The sequence below is a fragment of the Mytilus galloprovincialis genome, chromosome 13 (genome assembly GCF_965363235.1).
Source record: "Mytilus galloprovincialis chromosome 13, xbMytGall1.hap1.1, whole genome shotgun sequence".
NCBI classification, from domain to species: domain Eukaryota; kingdom Metazoa; phylum Mollusca; class Bivalvia; order Mytilida; family Mytilidae; genus Mytilus; species Mytilus galloprovincialis.
Window position 1 is genome coordinate 10674290 of NC_134850.1, and position 22144 is coordinate 10696433.

The 22144-nt window shown below is 33.0% G+C and overlaps 1 long non-coding RNA gene across 1 annotated transcript; it reads right to left on the bottom strand.

Moving 5' to 3' along the window:
* Positions 1–364: 364 nt before the first annotated feature.
* On the bottom strand, positions 365–3005 carry LOC143056631 (uncharacterized). Its single transcript, XR_012972430.1, has 3 exons — positions 2395–3005; positions 1446–1516; positions 365–721 (listed from the first exon to the last, which is right to left on the bottom strand). It is a non-coding gene; the product is annotated as an uncharacterized LOC143056631 (long non-coding RNA).
* Between the last annotated feature and the right edge of the window lie 19139 nt (positions 3006–22144).

Genomic DNA, 22144 nt, shown 5'->3' on the forward strand with positions numbered 1-22144 from the left:
ATGCAGTGAACAAACTAGCTCATATGAAGAGATAAGCATTGTAAGCAGTGTATTCCCTCCCCTTAACCCTAAATCTCAGCCTGCTAGTTTCCATTTCTCACAACTTATGCTCAGTTTGTTAAATTCAAAAACAAGTTAAAATCTTTTCATAAAAAAATTAAGAGTTGTCTCCTATTTGCATCAGCCTTATCACGAAATACTGTTACCAAAAGTACCTTCAAATATAGGAGATAACTCATTAAACTCTAGGAGTAGTTATCTGGAATTATCTGTAGTGATTTTGACGAAGAGTTGTCTCATTGTCAACATTTCACATCTTCTTATATTTATTTACTCATAATAGGACAGTATAGGAAGTTAGAACAGGAGTAAAACAATATGCTCCCCCCCCCCCAACTAAAAGGGCATAAAAATAAATTTTAACCAATGGCAGCTGGTTGTTCTCACAAGTCCCATCAAAGTCTTACATTAAACACCTAGTACATGTATTAATTAAGACTATTCAGGGGGAACTGTAGGCCTGTGATACTCGAAAGTAATCAACATATCTGGTTTAAAAGAATAAATCTTTACAACTGGCTCTCCCCCTCTTTCTATCTCTCTCTTTAAACAAATTGTATAACTACATATTTTTTTGTCAATTAGTGTTTCCAAGTTCCTCAGATCAACAGAATCCATTCTTCTGCTTCAGTTGATTTTTAAATTAACAAGCACGCTTTGTCTACAAATAGAAAATAAAATTTCATTCAAAACGTGTTAACTAAAATTCACAAAAAATTATATATAATGTTGATGTCAGAAGATATTTACATTTTATCCATATATGGAGTAATCAGGAGACAGAGGCTGAAGAAATTCTTCATATAAAGCAGTTCACAATTGTATCAAATCTTATGGCATCTTAAGTATGAAATGCCACCATTGTACTTACATTTTGCTTCAGATTTGTTTAAAATAAACATGTCAATTTTTTCCGGCACCATGGATTAAAAATTTTCATTCAACCAAAGATTTGATGGATAAGGACAATATGCCTTCAAACTAGTTTAACCCTGCCACACTCTGTATGTGCCTGTTATTCAGTGGTTAATGTTTGTTGCTGTGTAACATATTTGTTTTGTTCATTATTTTGGACATGAATTAGGCAGTTTGTTTTCTCGACTGAATTTTTTTACAATTTTCATTTTTTGGCCAATTTATAGCTAACGTAACATGTATGTGGTATGGGTTTTACTCATTTTTGAAGGCAGAATTGTGACCTATAGCTGTTAATTTATATGTCATTTGGTTTTTTGGAGAGTTTTCCAAATTGCAATCATACCACATCTTCATATTTCTATATCTGTAATTAGGTATTATATTATTATGGAAGCAATAAACTAGAACCTTCCATTGTCTTTAATGTTACCTTGAAACAAGGATTTTGTTACCGTCAACATACATACCTTAAAGTTGATATTATTTTACATCCAGGTCCTACTTTCCTTAGATTTTACTTTAATAATATCCAGGTTAACTGAAAAAAAAATGAATCCTTAACTGTGATGGTAGTATAAACACTTATTGAAGGCCGTATGTTGACCAATAGTTGTTAACTTGTATATCTTTTAGTCTCTGGTGGAGTCAGTTGTCTCATTGACAATTAATTACCACATCTTATTTCGATATTTATACATGTATATGAAATTTAGTCAATTTTATCAACATCTAATCATAGCAGTTAATACAGATAAATAAGATATACTTTTGCTAAAGTGACATATAGGTCCAATGGGCCAGGTGTAAATATCAAATTGCTATGAATATACATGTAATTGTTTAGATGTATGTGATGATACACAAATATTATTGCAATATATAATATATAAACCTATAGATATTATCTAATCAATACATCTTTCAATAATAGGAAGCAATTTTTTTTTTAAATACAAATATAAGAAGAGCAGTTTGAACACCGGAAAGAGAGAGAGGAAGATATATAGAAAGAGAAAGAGAGTGATAGAGAATAGTGTGGTGAGTTTTCAATACATTGAATTTTATTTTAGTATTTTTAGTAAATACAGCATTTTCATTTATAACATTATAATATTATAATTAAATGTAAAGTATTTACATAATGTATGTAATACGTATTTTGGTCATAACTGTTAATTGTGACCTGTGGAACAGGAACTGTACCCTTGCTTTTCTTTCAGGAGCAGGAGCACCAATGTTTTTAAAATTCTCTATTTTATTGGGTTAGTTACTCAATCTGGTTTTCTGGTTAGTGTCAGATTTCTCCCTTAGAAATTTATCCCTTTTCTACACTAAAATGCGAACTTGTACATCAAAATCATAGATGCTGAAATGAAATGACTAGACATCTACTACATGTACCTGATGCATATTTACCTTGTCTTTTGAATGTTAAAGCTTCATGCAGACCCAGTTGTGATGTTCCTCATCTGGTAGATTAATCAGTATATAATCATTCTTCCTTTTTACAAGGATAGGTTGTTGGCATATCTCGATTCAATCCCAAACCTGAAGAACCAGAGAATATTTACTCAAGCTTTATTTCATTTAGATCAATTGCAGACCAAGGCTGAAGAGTCAAATCTACCAAAAATTTCATATCAGAGTTTTCTTCTCCTAGACATCCTTTGAAGGCTGATGACCATCATTCAGTGGGCTATTTAACCCATAACTGGGGCAAGGTTGATGAGTGTAGGGATGTCCGCATGTCGATCAGCCTACACACTTTATCTCTAGGGACCTTGCTACTCCGAGATCCTCTACAGTAAAGCCTAGGACACTAGATCCTAGTTACCATGTGCTGTCACGGGGAGGCACTGTAGAAGTCTTGTTAGTGTAGAGGCTATGTACTGGAAGGAAAGACTTACGCACTCAGCTTTCTTTTCACCTATGAATATAAGCTATCCAGCGGCAGTGTAAGAGTCTATGACTCCCAACCACACTAGACGCATACACAAACCTGTGGCAACACCACCAGCACACAAAAAAAAAGGGGTCATTATTTCAAATTTAGAAAAAAGGTTTATTTATTTAAATTATAAGAAAAAGAAATTGTGATTTATTCAAATTTAAAAAAAGAAATTGTTATTTATTCAAATTTAAAAAAAGAAATGGTTATTTATTCAAATCTAATAAAAAGTAAGGTTTATTTATTTATATATTTTAAAAAAGGAAGGATTATTTATTTAAATTTTTAAAAAGGAAGGTTTATTTATTTAAATTTAGAAAAAGGAATGGTTATTTATCTAAAAACTTAAGAAAAGGAATTGTTATTTATTTAAATCCAGAAATGAAAGTGTTATTTATTTTAATTCAGAAAAGAAAGTGTTATTTCTTTAAAATCCGGAAAAGAAAGTGATATGTATTTAAATTCAAAAACGAAAGTGTTCATTATTTTGAAATTTATAATGCATTTCATCCAAAAGTACAGGGTTATTTGTACTTCACAAACTTTAAAGCAACTAAACAGTATCAGAACAGTGTGAAATTACAACACCAACACATTACTTACTTCCCCTCCTTACCCAGCAACTCTCTATTACACTAGGCCATGGAGTAGCCCTCCCCAACCTCCAAGTCCTCAAATAGACTGGACTCTCATGGGTTAACCCTCCCCTACCCCAAGCCCTTAAAAACAAGTCCCTGGATTTCCATGGGGTAATCCTCCCTGGATTTCCATGGGGTAATCCTCCCTGACCCAAAAACCATTAAAAACAAGTCCCTGACTCCCATGGAGTAACCCTCCCCGACCCAAAGCCCTTAAAACAAGTCCCTGGATTTCCATGGGGTAACCCTCCCTGACCAAAAAACCCTTAAAATAAGTCCCTGGATTCCCATGGGGTAACCCTTCCCGACCCCTATCCCTTAAAAACAAGTCCCTGCATGGACTCTCATGGGGTAACCCTCCCTGACCCGGATCCCTTAAAAACAAGTCCTTGGACTCCCATGGGTTAACCCTCCCCAATCCCCATCCCTTAAAAACAAGATCCTGGACTCCCATGGGGTAATCCTCCCCGACCCCTAATCCCATAAAAACAAGTGCTTGGACTCCCATGTGGTAATCCTCCCTGACCCCCAAGCCCTTAAAAACAAGTTCCTGGACCCCCATGGGATAACACTCCCCGACCCCCATGCCCTTAAAAATAAGTCCCTGGACTTGTTTTGGGTTAATTATCCCCTACCCTGTTGCCCTTAAATACAAGTGTTTGGAGTCTCACTCTCCCTTTCATCCGACCCCTAGGCTTCTCCTCCAAGACCTCTGAGCTCTTAAATTCCAGTTCCTGGATGTTGCCTTATTCCACCCAAGCTGCTCCAAAGCTCAGTCCCAGGTCAACTATATATAAAGCTGTTACTATGTGGGTCGAGGGGATAATTAAAGAAAACGAAGAAGAAAGCATCAGCAAGCCAGTATAACCTTTACCTTTTATTCTATCCATTTTGTGATTGGGTATGGTGATTGGGTATAGTGATGGGGTATAGTGATTGGGTTTGGTGATGGGTATAGTGATGGGGTATAGTGATTGGGTTTGGTGATTAGGTATAGTGATGGGGTATAGTGATGGGGTATGGTGATTGGGTTTCATGTCTAGTTTATAGGTAATGTTCTACTGACTTGCTAGTGTTCAATTTTTAAACAATTTTAAAAAAAAGTAAGTAATGTATTCATGTTGCAATCAGACGCTATAATATTGTTAAATTCAAGTTGTTGGAAGTCCAAATCTCAGTGAAACATTAAAATTTTCAAACTAATTTAGTTATTGTGAGCTAAACTTTGATATCTAAATTTAGGAAATGGAATGGTTATTTATTCAAATTTGGAAAAAATTAACAGTTATTTTAATTCAGAAAAAGATAATTACTTTAAAAAAGCATTTTTACTCAACAATTACTTGGATATATTTTAATGCTTCTTTAATAAATTTTAGTGATTTGTTTGAAATTTAATAAAGAAAAAAAAATATTGCTAAATTTTGTTTGAAATCTAAAATCTTTTGTTTTTATCGTTAAAATTAAATAAATTTTGATGTTTTTATTTAAAATATTTAAAAAGGAAAATTCCCGTAAAAATAATGTATCGGCCATTACTTCCATCACGACATAATTCAATTCGGCCTTCCCATGAAAATAATGTATCCATTACTTCCATCACGACATAATTCAATTCCGCCTTCCCATGAAAATAATGTATCCATTACTTCCATCACGACATAATTCAATTCCGCCTTCCCATGAAAATAATGTATCCATTACTTCCATCACGACATAATTCAATTCCGCCTTCCCATGAAAATAATGTATCCATTACTTCCATCACGACATAATTCAATTCCGCCTTCCCATAAAAATAATGTATCCATTACTTCCATCACGACATAATTTAATTCTGCCTTCCCATGAAAATAATGTATCCATTACTTCATCTCGATTTCATCAAAATCGGGAAGATGTTCTGTGTTTCTCAACCACTATCCAGTCTATCAGAAACATTCTGAAATTAAACTGAAGAAAGGATTAAAATACCTGAAAAAAAACTATTAATTATTATGCATAGATATTACAGTGTATTTTTTTTTTTTTTTTTTTTTTTTTTTTTTTTTTTTATAAAAGTAGAATGTTTGTCACCATTAAATTATCAGAGACCATCTTTCCAACACATTACTTCAAATTAAAATTAAATATATTGCAGGTTACTTTTGATATTAATTATAATAAACATGAAATAATTTTTTTTATCACAAATCTACAATGTTTTGTGTTTGAATCAGTCCCAATAAAATATCTCAATGAAATGTTACTTTTAACTTTCAGGGAAAAAACTACAGACCAAAATATTAAAAAAGTAGACTTTTGCATAAAATACCAAGTAATGTGAGGAAACCAATCGTATGCAGGAAAAGCTCAGTTGTAGTGACATTTATTCTCGGTATTACTAGTGACAGATAAGTACTGAAACTTGTACTTACAAGAGATCTAAACACCTCTACAACTATAACCTTCACTGGACAATTGTGAGTTCTAAAATAAAACGAGTATGGACGTCATGCAGTCAGATAAAGCAGAGGTATCTACTGCGCCATCTGTAGGAAATTTTATTTTTTTACCAGTGTATGTCATTTTGTTTTACTATATACTGCAACTCCAAGAACTTTTTTTGTTGGTGACTGTCTTTGTGTGTGAATTTTTAGTGTGTGAATTTTTAGTGTGTGAATTTTTTTGTATGTGAATTTTTAGTGTGTGAATTTTTAAGTCAGTTGTGTTGTATGTTTACCCAATTTTGGCTCCTCCATCGTAATTATTGTAATGTTAACCAATTATGTCAATAAAAAGAAACAAGTAAGGCAAATACCACCGGTTTTCAATTTGTTCAGGTTGTCATAATGGAGTGGACCATTTGACTTAACCAGGTTTTATAGATTCCCCCTTTTTTAATTTACCATGAAGTCTATGCAAATAGATATGGCACTATGGAATGATTTTTAAGGTCATATTCAAAGAGGAGACCCTCAAGGTTGATCAAGGATGTCAAGGTCAGAGTCATGCCCTTCAGAAGGATGTTCATAATACAGCATCTATACTAAAATAAAAACAAAAATTTGAATGTTGTAAAATTTTTATAAACAACTGGTCTGAAGAAAAAAGTTATGAAAATTAAAAAAAATAAAAGAATTATGAAAGCCAGACAAAACAAAAATTGAATAAATTCATTAATATTGACTTTAAAATCTATTGGAACAGTTATACATTTAATCTGACTCTAAATTTAATTGACATTAACCAATTTTTCTTTAATAGTAAATTTTTCGTAGCTCAGAAATACCAAACTGTTCTGAAAATTACTAGAATTATAAACATTCCTAAATAACGTCCCTCCACAGAACAGTACATAATACCCTTAAGATATCTGTCTCTCTGCTCTCTATTATTGTCTCGTTCATTCATTCATTCATTCACACATCTTCCAGACAACCTATTTAGGAAGTATCATGTTAGTTATCCCACCCAGGTTAGTTCTTGATACTTTGTGAATAAAATGGTTTAATATTGATGTACCAGACATGGAGGGATGATTAAACAAGAAGTTACATTTACCAGGTTTCCAGGAAAGGTGTTATTTTATTTTACATTTTACAAAAAAGTTTAGAAAAAATCCAAATTAAAACAAGTCATGTTTATCAAAAAGAAAAAGATATTGTAAGATGGCAACCATAAGCATCTGACCTTTCTAAATCTTATTTCTAAGACCTTGGGAATTTGAAACTTTTCTGATCTCAGTGATTTACTGATTCGTTTCAGTTGTACATTCGTCTCTACATCTTCTATATAGTTGGTTTTATCCCACAAAACAGATCTTGTCTTGCTGATAATTTTTAAATTCTTTTCAAATTTTTCTCTCTCTATAATATAGTTTTTATTCTATCTCTCTATAATATAGTTTTTAAATTTTTCTCTCTCTATAATATAGTTTCTAAATTTTTCTCTCTCTATATTCTAGTTTTTTCTATCTATTTATAATCCATAGTTTTTTCTATCTATAAATAGTATATGTCCAAAATATGGTAAAAAAAAGGTCATTAAAAGGGAAACAACTCCAAAAAATGTTGACTGACAAGGTTGATGATCGGTACCAAATTTCTTCTGTGTTTTGTTTTCAAAATCTGATCCATATCAAATTTGAAGGTGTCAGTTACTGATAAAGTCAGATGTGTTGAGTTCAATGATGATGTCATGTGATATTTACAAGTTTTACCTTGGGTATAGTAAAATCCTGAATTCCCACCAAAATACTGTACAAAATTAATACCCTATTTCTATGATTACTGTACATATGAAGGTCTCTGATATCCTAATGATGATAACATACTACAACAACATTGTACATTTACCTTTGGTAACATACAATGTCGGACTTAAATAAAAATTGAATTAAACAATCATGCTTTTATTTACATATATATACATATATACAAAGAAAGTACGGGTAGAGTACTTGGGGTTTGGGACAAGACTGAACAGGAATTGGGAAACTCGGGGAGTAAGACTAAGGGCAGGTTTACTCATATCTTTTTATAGTTTTCATTTTTGCCAGAGAATTCCTAACCTGTTATGACCTATTAAAAGACCAAACTGTCAATGAAGTGTTCAAGATACAATCATCAATAAAACATCAACCAACCAATCAATCAATCAATACCATCAATCATTCATTTATTACTTGTCAGGTAATCTGGGGGCAACTGGCTAAAAGGGACAAAACTAACAAAAATACAAATTTAACCTATACTCCTCTCAACGACATACAATACTAAGCTGAAACATCCGACACCTCAAACTGTACCCTCTAAAGGTCCTCCAAAAACCATTCAGACAATGACTCTTCATGAAATGCCTCCTGAACCAAACTCTCCTCATAGCTGCTCTGCCTTCCTCGTCCCAAACCACAACTCTATCATGCTCATCAGTAAAGACCTCGTCATCCTCCAGAGACAGCTCCTCCACATCACTTACACCTTCTTCTAAACCCACAGGACTACAGCAAGGTAAAACCCTGGAGATTACATACTGCATCTGCAGATTTCGACCCTCACTTTCCAAGTTTGCGCCAAACATCTGCAGAGTCTCATCATCACTCTCCAACCTTTGTTTTACCTCACTATAATCCTCGGATAGGGCCTCCACCTCCTCTGATACCTCAATAACCCTCCTTTCCAGATCCTCCCACCACTCATCAGCCTGCTGCTGCTCCTCATCCCAGGTTGAGAAAAGGTCAGCATCATCTGTATCGAAAACCAACTCATGTTCCTCTACCTCCTCAAACACCGCTGTATCATTTTCAACAGTGTCATCCAAAGTAGAAATGACTTCTACCTCAAATGGCATTGCTGAAAACAAGGCAACACGGGGTGCTTCCACCAAACACTGCTCCGGGTCAGCAGCCCTTAGTAGCTCAGGAGACTCTACCACAGGGGAAGGAACATCACGACACAAACCTTGAACCTGGGGTGACCTCTCTAGCTCATCACATGGTCTAACCGAAGGATCATACGGACACAGACCTACAAAGTCTACAAACTCTCTCACTATACATAGTATACCAATCATTTTCTTGCTTTTTTTGTCGTTTTGTCTGAAAATACAGAAAAGTAAAAGGATCTTAGTGATGTTTGTTAATTAATAGCTTCGCTGAGTGCAGCCTGATACGCCTGCAGTAGTTGAACCCTGAACAGTTTGCAAGTTTGGACACAACATTCAAGCTTGATACTGTCTGAATCTAGATTGCGATCAAATTTTTGACATAATATATAGGTTTCTCACAAAAAATAAATGTGGTGAAACATCTTTAAAAAAAAATGAATTGGGTAAAAATATTTGTATTTACTTTCATTTGAAGAATTCTTGCAATTGTGCAATACTGTGCAATTGAAGATTGCTTGCTTTGGTGCAATACTATGAAATTGAAGTTTTCCTGCTATTGTACAATACTTTATATAATAGTTTACACATCTCCTGTCATATCAGTATTCTTTGCTTTAATATACAAACAAGAAATATAACTCAATTTCGGAAACTAGATGTGTCAAAGTAACAAGAATGGCCCCGTCTCAAACAGTTGAAAGATCTGCAATTTCAATACATGTAACACATGTGGACACAAACATGATGGTAATCTCACATATAAAAATTTGTAAGGGTTCCACAGAACCCAGTGGCTCGCCTACTTTGGCTGTAAATTGCAGGCTCAACATAAACGAGGAAAAAATTCAATAAAAATATTCTGCTTGATACTATCTTTTGATAGTAGGAAGCTTCTCTCCAAGTTTGGTAAAAATCTAGGATAGTTTATGAATCTAATAAATGTTTTAAAAACTTTAACCGCAGACTGGATGTAATGTTAACTGGAAGAAAAACTAAGTCCATTCATAAGTGAAATACAGATACACAGGTACAAAGTATTAACAAAATGTCCTTCTAGATACTAGCTTATGATTGTAAACAAGCTTCTGTCCAAGTTTGGGGCAAATTAAAAATAGTATAAGAAAGTTATAAAAAAAAAAAAATTTAACCACAGAGTGAATGTGTTGTTTCCTGGCAGAAAATCTATGCCCATTTTAAGTAAAATACGGAAAAAATGGATTTATAGCTTTACAAAATTTACTTCTGGATACTATCTTATGATCATAAACAAGCTTCTGTCCAAGTCTGGTAGAAATCAAGTATTATGTTTAAGAAAGTTATTAAAATTTTAAAAACTTTAACCACAGAGGGAATGTAATGTTTTCCTCCAGAAAAACTATGTCCATATATAAGTAAAATACAGAAAAAATGGAATATCATTTTCACAAAATTTACTTCTGGATACTATCTTATAATCATAAACAAGCTTCTGTCCAAGTTTGGTAGAAATCCAGTATGGTTTAAGAAAGTTATTAAAATTTCAAAAACTTTAACCATGTGTAGAGTGAATATTTGTGGACGCCGCCGACGATGACGATGGAATGTAGGATCGCTTATTCTCGCTTTTTTCGTCTAAAGTCGAAGGCTTGACAAAAATCAGCTCAGAATCTGGAGGCATATAGAAGAAAAGTCTGTATAACTGTGATTTTCAACAATTTTCAAAGTTGTATAAACCCTTAATTTTGGCAAAATTTAGCAGAGCGGAATGAAACTATAACTTGATCTGTAACTCATCATGAATAACTCACATACCAAAAATCAGTCCAATATCTGAAAGCATTTTGAAAAAAAGTCTGTATAACTATGATTTTAAACAATTTATCAAAGTCCATAGCCTGTAATTTTGGCAAAAATTAGCAGAGCGGAACAAAACTTAAACTTGATCTGTAACTCATCTTGGTTAACTCACATGCCAAAAATCATCACAATATCTGAAAGCATTTAGAAAAAAGGTCTGTATAACTGTGATTTTCATCAATTTGTCAAAGTCCAAAGCCCGTAATTTCGGCAAAATTTAGGCGAGCGGAACAAAACTTAAAATTGATCTGTTACTCATCATGATATAACTCACATACTGAAGGCGTTGAGAAAAAACCTCAGTATAATGGTTTGTTGCGGAATGACGGAATTACAGACTTTCGGACAAGAGTAAAACTAATAATAAATAACATTGACAACTTCTTTGCAGGGCCATAAAAACGCATACAACATGATACCACAAAAAAAAATTGCGGCCAAAAAAAAATAGCATTCAATGTCATTTGGAATTGTGTTTTTTGAAATGGCAAAATAAAACTCTCTAAACTGACTTATTAGTTAGGTCACTTTTTTTCAATTTGATTCATATATCACAGTTAAAGATCTTCATATTGCTTCCTTTCTTCCCTACTTTTTTAGATGACATCCATTTCATGCACTTAACCAAGCACTTCACACTCATAGGCAACTAACTGATCAAAGGTTGCATATACCGTATATGGACCTAAATGAGGTGGATTTTTTGGCTTTCGAGACAATAATATTTTGAGCCAATTTTTTTTTAAATTGAAACAACATTTGTAACTGGTAGCTAAGAGAGAATTATTATTAATCAATATTCCCTTTTTATAAATGTTTTAAACTAACAAAATTCATAGATACAACAAATAACATGAAATGGCATGGATAATTTTTTTTTTAAATACTTGATTAGCATAGAATTTTTTCAATAAAAAAAATTCATCAGATTTAAAGTATGAACGCATTGTGAAAATGAAGATTTCATCAATGAAATTTCAGTCATAGATTCTAAATATCCTTTTTATATTAGATACAAATTTTACTAAGTCTTATATGTTTTTTAATAAGTGAGACATTTCAACTGAGAAACTACACAGGTGTCAAAAGGCATCATTATGGAGTAAAGGGGGTGGCGTCCAAAGGCGTCATTTTGGAGGGAAAATGGGTGGCGTCAAAAGGCTTCATTAGGGACTTATCATTTTTTACCCGGGAGTGGGGGCTGGTCATTTTGAAATCAAACATAAAATTTTCTTGATCCCCCATAATATTTCACTATTTCTATGCGACACCCCCCCTAGCTGTGAAAACATTTAAAAAATATGATCCCCCTTTTATTAAACATGCAAAACACTTATCAAAATGTTACTTCATGGAAATATTGCAAATCTTTTGATTATGTCCAAAAACCGAATTTGCCTTGAAATAGGGCTCTTCCGTGACTAAAAGTAGGTAGAGCAAGTCAAATCTTTGTGAAACTTTTTCTTACTTTTTTTTTCTAATTTTCTATATTGGGCTATTACAGAAAACTTGCTTCTTAGTAACTCTGTAAAAAAAGGAAACAGTAATAACACATAATTTACTCAGAGGAATCTATTATATGTTTTAGGTTAGGCTTTGGTGATCGAAACCTCCATTTACACAAGTTTTCCCCAAAGAAATGCAAAAAGGGTCAAAATCATCATTTAAAGGCAATAAAAATTGAGAAAGAACAAGTGAAACTGCGAGCTACTGCTCACTGATGATACCCCTGCCGCAAGTGGATAATTTTAATAGTGTAAATATATGCAAGTGTTCGGTAAACAGGAAGTTGTTGAGTGATGAATCTGAAAACGCATTACACGGTATAGCTGACTTGTATAAATCCTGAAACCAAATTTCAGAAATCATTGTATAGTAATTCCTGAGAAAAATGTGACGGAAATTTTCAACTTGGCCATCATATGTAAAATCAAACAAGTGTTCGGTAAACAGGAAGTTGTAAAGTGATGAATCTGAAAACGCATCACACAATATTGCAGACTTATATAAACCCTGAAACCAAATTTCAGAAATCCTTGTATTGTAGTTCCTGAGAAAAATGTGACAAAAATTTTCAACTTGGTTATCATGTGTAAAATAATACAAGTGTTCGGTAAACAGGAAGTTGTCGAGTGATGAATCTGAAAACGCATCACATGGTATAGCTGACTTATATCAAGTCTGAAACCAAATATCAGAAATCCTGGTAGTGCAGTTCCTGAGAAAAATGTGACGAAAAATTCAACTTGGCTATCAGGTGTAAAAATGATACAAGTGTTCGGTAAACAGGAAGTTGTAGAGTGATGAATCTGAAAACGCATCACACAGTATAGCTGACTTATATCAAGCCTGAAACCAAATTTCAGAAATCCTGGTAGTGTAGTTCCTGAGAAAAATGTGACGAAAAATATTCATTGGACGGACTGACTGACGGAAGGACAGACAGAGGTAAAACAGTATACCCCCCTTTTTTCAAAGCAGGGGTATAATGAAACACATACATCTGAGTGATCTGACTGTATAAAGACAAATCTAAATATATACACACATTTCACCAAAATCAATCCGGAGTACATTAATCTTTGGTTTGACCCTTTTGAATTAAATTTAAGCAAACACTCAAAAAAGTTTAATGTCTTAAAGTCATATGAAACAAGTGACCGGTGAAAAATTATGTTATTCCAATTCTTGACCAATGCATACAAACATCATAAACTTAGTCTTCTGTGCACGATTTTATCATTTTTTCGTATTATCGTCAATTTTATTTTCAATCAGTTAGTGTTGTTGTGAAAAAATGGCAGGTACATGTAATTAAAGTTTGTATTTTGAAGCCCAAGTTTAAAAATTGTCACCTGTTTGTCAACAATCAACAAAAAAGCATGGATATTGAGCACTTATTTAACATGTACAATCAGACAATAGTTTATTTTAAGGACATCCATGCATATTGCGATCACTGGATTTTTACGAGATTGGTCACACTGAGGTCACTTTGCATACAGAAAATATGTGGGGGAATTGCATCCTGCAAGGAAGCAATTAAAATAAAGTAAACTTCTTCTAAATATGAAAAAATTAAAAAAAATTCTTCAGAAAAAAATATATGTGCATAAGTTTTATAATGAAAACTATCTATTGAGTTATTAAAAACATATGCATTATATTTTTTGAGGTTTCTTATGACTTTAAATTGAACTTAAGCAATTGGTTTTTGCTTAAATATTCAAAGTTATTGATAGATATTATTGGTTACATAATTTGATCAAGACAATATACAAGGGAGACAATTTTAATATTATTTTAATTAGATGGAGTAATCTCCCATTGTATACAATATTTCTGCATTAACACTTTGAACACTGGATAATTGGATTTCATGCAGAGCTTCGGTTTTAGTTATTTTTAACAAACTTGGACAGAAGCTTGTCCATGATCAAAAGCTAGTATTTTGAAGGAAATTTTGTTGGAACACCCCCCCCCCCCCTTTTTTTTTGGACGATCAATGCATTTGAATGGGAGCATATAGTTGGAACCCCCCTTTACTCTGGGTTGGGAACACACCCTTTTTAAAACGGCTGGATCCGCCCCTGAATTGAGTGCAATATTTGTTCCTTTTGCATTATCAGTTCAAGTTCACCCCTCAGACAAAAGGTTGAATTTTGTTTTCCACTCCAATTATTCCTGAATGTATTGGGTTTTTTCCCTCATGGTTTTCAAATTGAGACATTTACTCTGTTTGGGTAAAGTTGATTCATTGTCATGTGTATGATGTAGCAATATTATAGTTCTGTGAATGTGTTAAAACAATTTAACATCGATTCATGGAAAGTTATTTTAATCACCTAATTTTAGTGACATGAACCAAAATATTGTCCATGTAAACAGCAAACAGTCCCATAAGGAGGCTTGAGGGTACAAAAAAATCAGCAAAAATAAAAACATTTGTTTTTTCATTACAAATTTTATTTATTACACTATTACACTATTAACTGTTACTTTATGGTGTGGTACAAAAATCAACCAAAAAAATCAATTCGTTTTGGCCCATGATGACTTTTAAAATGATTATATCATTGAAAAAGCTCCAAATTGTCTCCCTTTGGTGAAAAAAAATGCCATTTTTGGCATAAAAATTGAAATAACTTTTTAAACTCATCAGTGACCTATGTTTTTTATTATTTTTTTTTCAAATGAACTGTACTCAAACTAAACGGCCAACTAAACTATTGCAAAATTTAAGCAATTTCTGGGTTTTTTTTATTTCAATTTTACCTTTTTTTCTCCTATTAGTTAGACAGAAAAAAAGTACCTTAACAAAAATGCATGCTTCTTTCAAAGGTGGATTGTGAACTTAAATATACGGTGACCCCATATTCTTATTTAACTTTTCCATTAAGTAAAGGATAAAGTTTATTTATAGAAAAAAATAGCGAAATGCTATATTTAAAAAAAAATTGATTCAGACCTGTGAGCCCCCTTAAATATATGATCATTTCAAACTTTCTTTTTTACATATCAATACAGTATTACAGTGTACTCAGTGTGTAACAGCTAGCAACTTTGATACATTTTATCAAGGCAATGCACGAGATTTCAAGCTTACATCAGACCAATTATCACAACTTTTACTATGCAAAGTTTTACTAACTATTCAATTTTACTATATTCTCAACCAAAACTCAAGTTAGGCAAACTTAAGTTAGAGAAAGGAAACCAATGTGAGGCAGACGTCAGACTCAAAGGTAACATGTAACACACCTTTTGCCTAGTGACAGAGGCATGAATATATATATATTTATAGCAGAGTTTTAAGAAGAGTTGCAGATACAACAGTGACTTAACCCCAAGTTTAATTAATCTGCTAATAAATATTAGCAGTTTTTTACCGGTTTGTCATATTTTAAGCAGTTTAATGGGTTCTCAGCAGTCCATTTAATAGCAGTTTGATAGACTGTATAATGTTTCATCATTTCTTATCATTCACTCTTAGCAGTTTGGATACCTTGAAATTGCTATCAATTGGAGAGAATATTCACAGGCACTTGTCTCAGAAAAAAAAAATTCCTATATACCTTAATATAACACAAGGTACTTAACTAAATTTTTTGAAAAATTACACCCAGTCCCAAATTCCTGTTATTTTTTTATTTCTCGGTTGTCAAACCTACAATGTACTTAAACTTAATATGCCGTAAATCTAAATTGATTTATCTACACAATGGTATATGACACGACTATCATTGTTGTCGGGATCATTAGTAGCAGGACTCAGATGTCGGTCAACAGGATGTTTTTTTGCATTCGTCTCAAACTTTGGCAACACCCAGTCCGCATGTAATTTTATACTGGTTTCTCATTGTGTTATATTAAGGTATATAGGGAAAAAAAATTTCTGAGACAAGTGCCTGTGGGAATATTCTGTAGTTCACATTCAAAATAGTTACCATGAAAAACAGCTGCAGTAGTAAATTTATGCAAAAAATCTAGTTCCAAGGGACAGAACTCCAAGAAAAAGTTGCATGAAATTCTGTTTAATTGTAGTTTCAGAGAAGTTGTGATGACAGGAACAGGATTGATTAGTCAAAAACATTATATCCAAAGTAACTTGGTTTTTTGAGGTTGAAATGGATGGCATATAATGGAAATTAAGCAAACTGTACAAATTTAGAAAATATATCAAGTCATGAATTTAAAACTTAGCCCAAGGATAATAGAATCACAAGACACACTGTCAATATCAAACAATGAAATACAATACATATGTATATTAAAACCCTGATGTGACCATCTCAGATTTAACTAAACAAGTGATACAACTGCCCCTTAATTCAATATTATGTTCTGAATATTCATAAAATATTTGTCACTGGACTTCCAAGGAGTTAGACTAAGCAGTGGCTGATCCAGGAATTTTCATAAGGGGGTACCACTGACGGCTTAGGAGGGGTGCTTCATTTCAACCAAATTTCCCCCACAAACAGAGGGCAGGGATGGGCCCCCTGGGCTTTACCCTTACTCCACCTCAGCCTAGGGGAATTGACTTGAAATATCAGCTGAAAGTTTTTATTGCATACTAATAGTAAAGAGAAAAAATTGTGTGGATTAATAATGAATATTCTTGAATAATTCTTACATTTGTCAACAGGTCAAAGTAGACATTTTTGTCAAAATATTTTGGAAATAACACAGGCACTTGTCTCAGAAAAAAATTTCCTATATACCTATATATAACTGATCGTGTTATATAAAGGTATATAGGAAAAACAAATTCTGAGACAGTGCCTGTGGGAATAATAAATAAGCCAAATCCATTTTAGTCAAAATTGTTGGGTACCTTGCACAGGCACTCGTCTTGGATTTTTTTTCCCCTACATACCTTAATATTACGTGTTATACTAAGGTATATAGGGTTTTTTTTCTGAGGCAAATGCCTGTGGTACCTTGTAAGAAAAAAATAATCAAGCACACCCAAATCATCTTCAAGGTCCAGTTTATTCTATTTGACTGATTTTCTCACACATTGAAATTTGCTGTAAAACGAGGGCTTTATAGCAGTAAAATTCCACCTTTAGTGCCTTAAATATGCTTAATTCGTACCAACAATCAAATATAAGATTTCTGTAATAGAGTCGGCCATTTTATTTTTTTCTGACATTAGCATGTTTACGTTTATTGGGTAATTTATCACTCATCAAGTATGTATTTCAGTGGTGATTTCTTATACCATATTCAGAGATTGACATCGACAGTAACATGAGTAATATAAAATCCACAGGAAAAGTTGGAATACATAATTACACTCTTTTTATCAAGGATGTGTACTCTAGATTATGATATTTTTACCCACTCATAAATTTATTGTATTAAATTTAAATGATGGGTCTTTTTTATAAACTATTTCATCGTCAATTCAATATTGTCAGTATTTGCCATCATTTAAATTCTTAATTTTTACTTCAAACTTAAAACACGTCAAACTTACTCAATATTTCTCGAATTAAGGGACAGAGTTAAGTTTGACATGCGTGACAAAATCATTTCATTAACCAATCAAATCTAAGCAACGTAAATATGCCCCGGGTAAATTTTTCACGGTTGAGTATCCCCGAAACTGAAGGAGTTTTAAAATACAATGAACTAATAGTTGGTATTTTTTTTTTTATAAAATTCAAGATTTTAAAAATGCACAGTGAAAAATTGTCCAATTAATGGTGAGGACAAGTCAACACAGGAAACACGAGAACAAGACTGAAAACAAGGAGCGGAAACAAACACGAAACAAAAAAAGCGAAAACACCAAAAACATAATTATTCATTTGTTGTGAAATTGCCCGCACCCGCGATTTTGCTGCTATGTATTTTCTCATCTGCAGTGATTTCCGTAAACGTAATTTCGAATTTTGCTTGGACTTTTTTTTTATTTGTAAAATGATTAATCAAACTTTGCCATTTCCTGTGTATTTATTTTATAGATGTGACAATTCTTTACTTAAAGATATTTTTAGCTGGTATATACTAACTGAAAGTCATGTGATTCATATGGTGGAGTTGACCAGTGCGTCGAAAAAACGTCACTCAGTCATTTTGAAATTTAAATTACTGTCACAAATTGCTTAGGCTGAACATGACAATCTTAACATCTTCAAGGCGACACGGGATTGAGCAAGTACGTATTGACTTCTATTTCATTAGTCCACCAAACAGTAATACTCTATATTAGTACACTCTCATGAAAAAAAGTTCCTCAGCAATATTATTTACCTACGAAAACATGTTAAACTCGTTACGCCCCATGATCGGCATCCTATTTTAAAATAGCAGCTGAATAATGATCCCCAGTCAGTATAAGCTCTAGATAGATTTAAAGTCTAAGGTACGAACCATTTGATTTGAGGAGGCAGTCTGAGATATTTGAGAGATAAAAAATTGACTCTGATTTTTGCATTTAACAAAAATTCTGGCCGTATCTGGATTGAAAACAATAATCTTGTCCTTTTTTTTTTTTGCTATTAGATTAGAAACGAATATACAACAGAATTATTAAGCATTAAATGAACATGATGAATAAAAAACGGGCGCATTTTTTTTTTTGGGGGGGGGGGGGGGGAGGCCGGAGGTTTCCATGTCTGACCGGAATGTCTGTTTCGCCGAACTGATATATTGAATACTTTTTTCAAGACCAGACTGCATAATTTAACCTGCCTGCTGATAATGTCTACATTTTTCTACCTTTATTCATAAATTCGTTGTCCGATGATATCAGACTCTTTCGTAGCTTTTGATTGATTTGGAATTCCTCACATCCCTTAATTTTGTTGGGTGAAACATATCAACCAATCATTTGGATAAATATTGCTTATTTGTCTTTTTTAGCTCGTGTCCGTCGTATTGTAAATTTCATCGAATAGCCCGACTTATATCTTGTTTACAACAAGAAATCTGTGGGGTCATAATAACTTAACTTACAACAAACCAGCGAGAATTTTCCATGTCTTTTTTTTTTACAGAAAAGTCACACATCAAATTTATCAGAAAAAAGCTTTCAATACGTACTATCATTTTATGATAGATAATTAATAGGGAGAATACAGTATCGAAAATGTCCAACCCTTACACTTTTCAGGAACTACAAAATATACATGCTCCACGGCACGAATCGTTTTAAAAGTGCATATTACACTTATTTCAAGTTTTTTAGCCAAAAAAAGTCCCAATTTTTTTTCTAAAATATATTTTTTCTCAATTACACAGACTCAAAACACATCAGTTTCACATCGGCGAATTTAAACACCTTCGCCCCCCCTTTCCAAAATCCTGGATCCGCCCCTGGTTAGGGATCGAAACGGTACTTGGAAGGCCATATAATTTACCTCAATTTAGGATAGACTCTTGAATATTAGAGTCCAAATCAGATGAACGGATCATATAAACCGGAGGGAAAATATGATACAAGCCCAAACGAAAAAAAATAAACAAGTCTAAATTGAAAACTACGTTTAAACCTATGATTGCGTTGGATATATATACAAATCTAAATTGAAAACAATGTTCAAACATATGATTGCGTTGGATAAAAACAATTTTATACGTGTAAATGTAAAACAAATTTCATTGTAGAGGGGTCTAAATACAGCACAAAAAAAGACCAAAAAAGTGAAAAAGTATATTTTATCAAAACGCATTTGACTAAGAGGTCGAACAACTTATGCTCTTAGACCCTGCAGACTGCCATTGACAAATGCCAAATAAATAGATCACTAGATGTAACAAAGTGGATCTTTATATCAATTTAATACAAAATGAAAAACAAAAACAGTAAACTTGCATCAAAGATGGTAAACCATAAACAAACTAAAATTTGTTCACCATATCCGGATTTCGACAACTCTTCACAATATAAATACCTGATTAACTCGTTTTAGCAGGGGTACATCTATATTTATTGAATGAAATGATTGTAACCTATAATCAAAGTACTGAAGTACTGAACATCGGACGACCGCAAGTTCTTGTGTATGGTCTGACAAGCACTTGTCTCAGAAAAAAATACCACAACTCTATACCAGAATGTGAGGTAAATGTACAGATATATTTTTTTTCTGAGACAAGTGCACGCGTGTATGATAAATTAATGACAGGGAATTCAACCTCACAGTAATAACTATTATATTGTAGTGATACAAATCAGTATACTCAAGTTTTATGATTTCTGCGTATTTATCATATTTATAGATCGGTTAAAAACTCAACATGAAAGTTTCGTAATGGAAATCTAGGCGACAGCAATACACCGGAATGACCTCACGGTCACCCGCTGTAAAAATCACTGACCGAGACATTAATTGATCTCTTATAAATACAGAAGAGTTGTCAAATTGTCAGTCATACCACGTCTTCTTTTTTGTATAAGGAATGATTGTAAGCTTCATGTATATGTCTTTCTGGCAGCCAGCATATGATCTTGGCTTCATGTACAATGTTCAAATGTCAGTGTCAAGTTTATGTAGGTCAGTAATTTTCCAAGATACTATAAGCAATATGTCAACTTTACTATGTATACATATCTGTCTGGGAGTGTTAATCTCATTTTCAAGGTTTATTGGTCAATGTCGAGAATTCCTGGTTAAGTTTGTTTCTCAGATACTGTAAGTGATATGTTAACTACTTTTGAACTATAAAATCACTGACAGACACACTAACTTTTTGGGTGCACATAAACTAATCATAGACGTGTCCGTCTGATAAATCATTTGACCTTGATCTCATTTACATTGGGTCATTGCTAATTTTTAGTGTATGTTATTATTGTAAGTCCACATTTATCTTTCAACGTCCAACATAACAACAACCATGGTCAGTTAACCAGGTAAAAATTGTCAGCCTGTGCGCTCTTATTTTACACTTCACACATGTAGATTTAAAATATTTCCTTTCATATGTATTGTTAACATTGAATCTTTCCATACAGCTTTATTTACAATTCATGTGTAACAATGGACATTCAAGTGCAAGAAAAGTTTTTCTTACTGTAAGCAATATTTTTACTACATAGCTGTCTGGGAGGGTTAATTTAACCTTGACCTCATTTTCAAGATTTTTTGGTCAATGTCGAGTATTCCTGGTTAAGTCTGATTCTCAGATATTGTAAGCAATATGTGAACTACATTTGACATATGGAATGACTGTAAGATGTACATTTATGTCAGGCAGGTATTTTCTTACCTCGATCTAATGTACATGCATGGTACCTTGGCCAAAGATGAGTTTGAATGGTTGGGCTAGTGGTTTCCCAATACTAGTATCAATAGGTCAACTACTTTTGATATATGGAATGACTGTAAGATGTTAATTTATGTCAAGCAGGTATTTTCTGAATGGTTGCGCCAGTGATTGCCCAATACTATTATTTATAAGTCAACTACTTTTGATATAAGGAACGCTTGTAAGATGTACATTTATGTCAATCAGGTATTTTCTGACCTTGATCTAATGTCCATGCATGGCTCTTTGACAAAAGTTACGTTTGAATGGTTGGGCTAGTGATTGCCCAATACTATTATTTATAGGTCAACTACTTTTGATATTAGGAATGCTTGTAACATGTAAATTTATGTCACACAGGTATTTTCTGACCTCGCTCTTATGTCTATGCATGGTTCTTTGGCCAAAGTTAAGTTTGAATGGTTGGGCTAGTGATTTCCCAAAAATAGTACTATTAACAATAGGTCAACTACTTTTGATATATGGAACGACTGTAGCATGTACATTTATGTCTAGCAGGTATTTCTGACATCGATCTAATGTCCATGCATGGTTCTTTGGTCAAAGTAACGTTTGAATGGTTGAGCTAATGATTGATATATGGAATGACTGT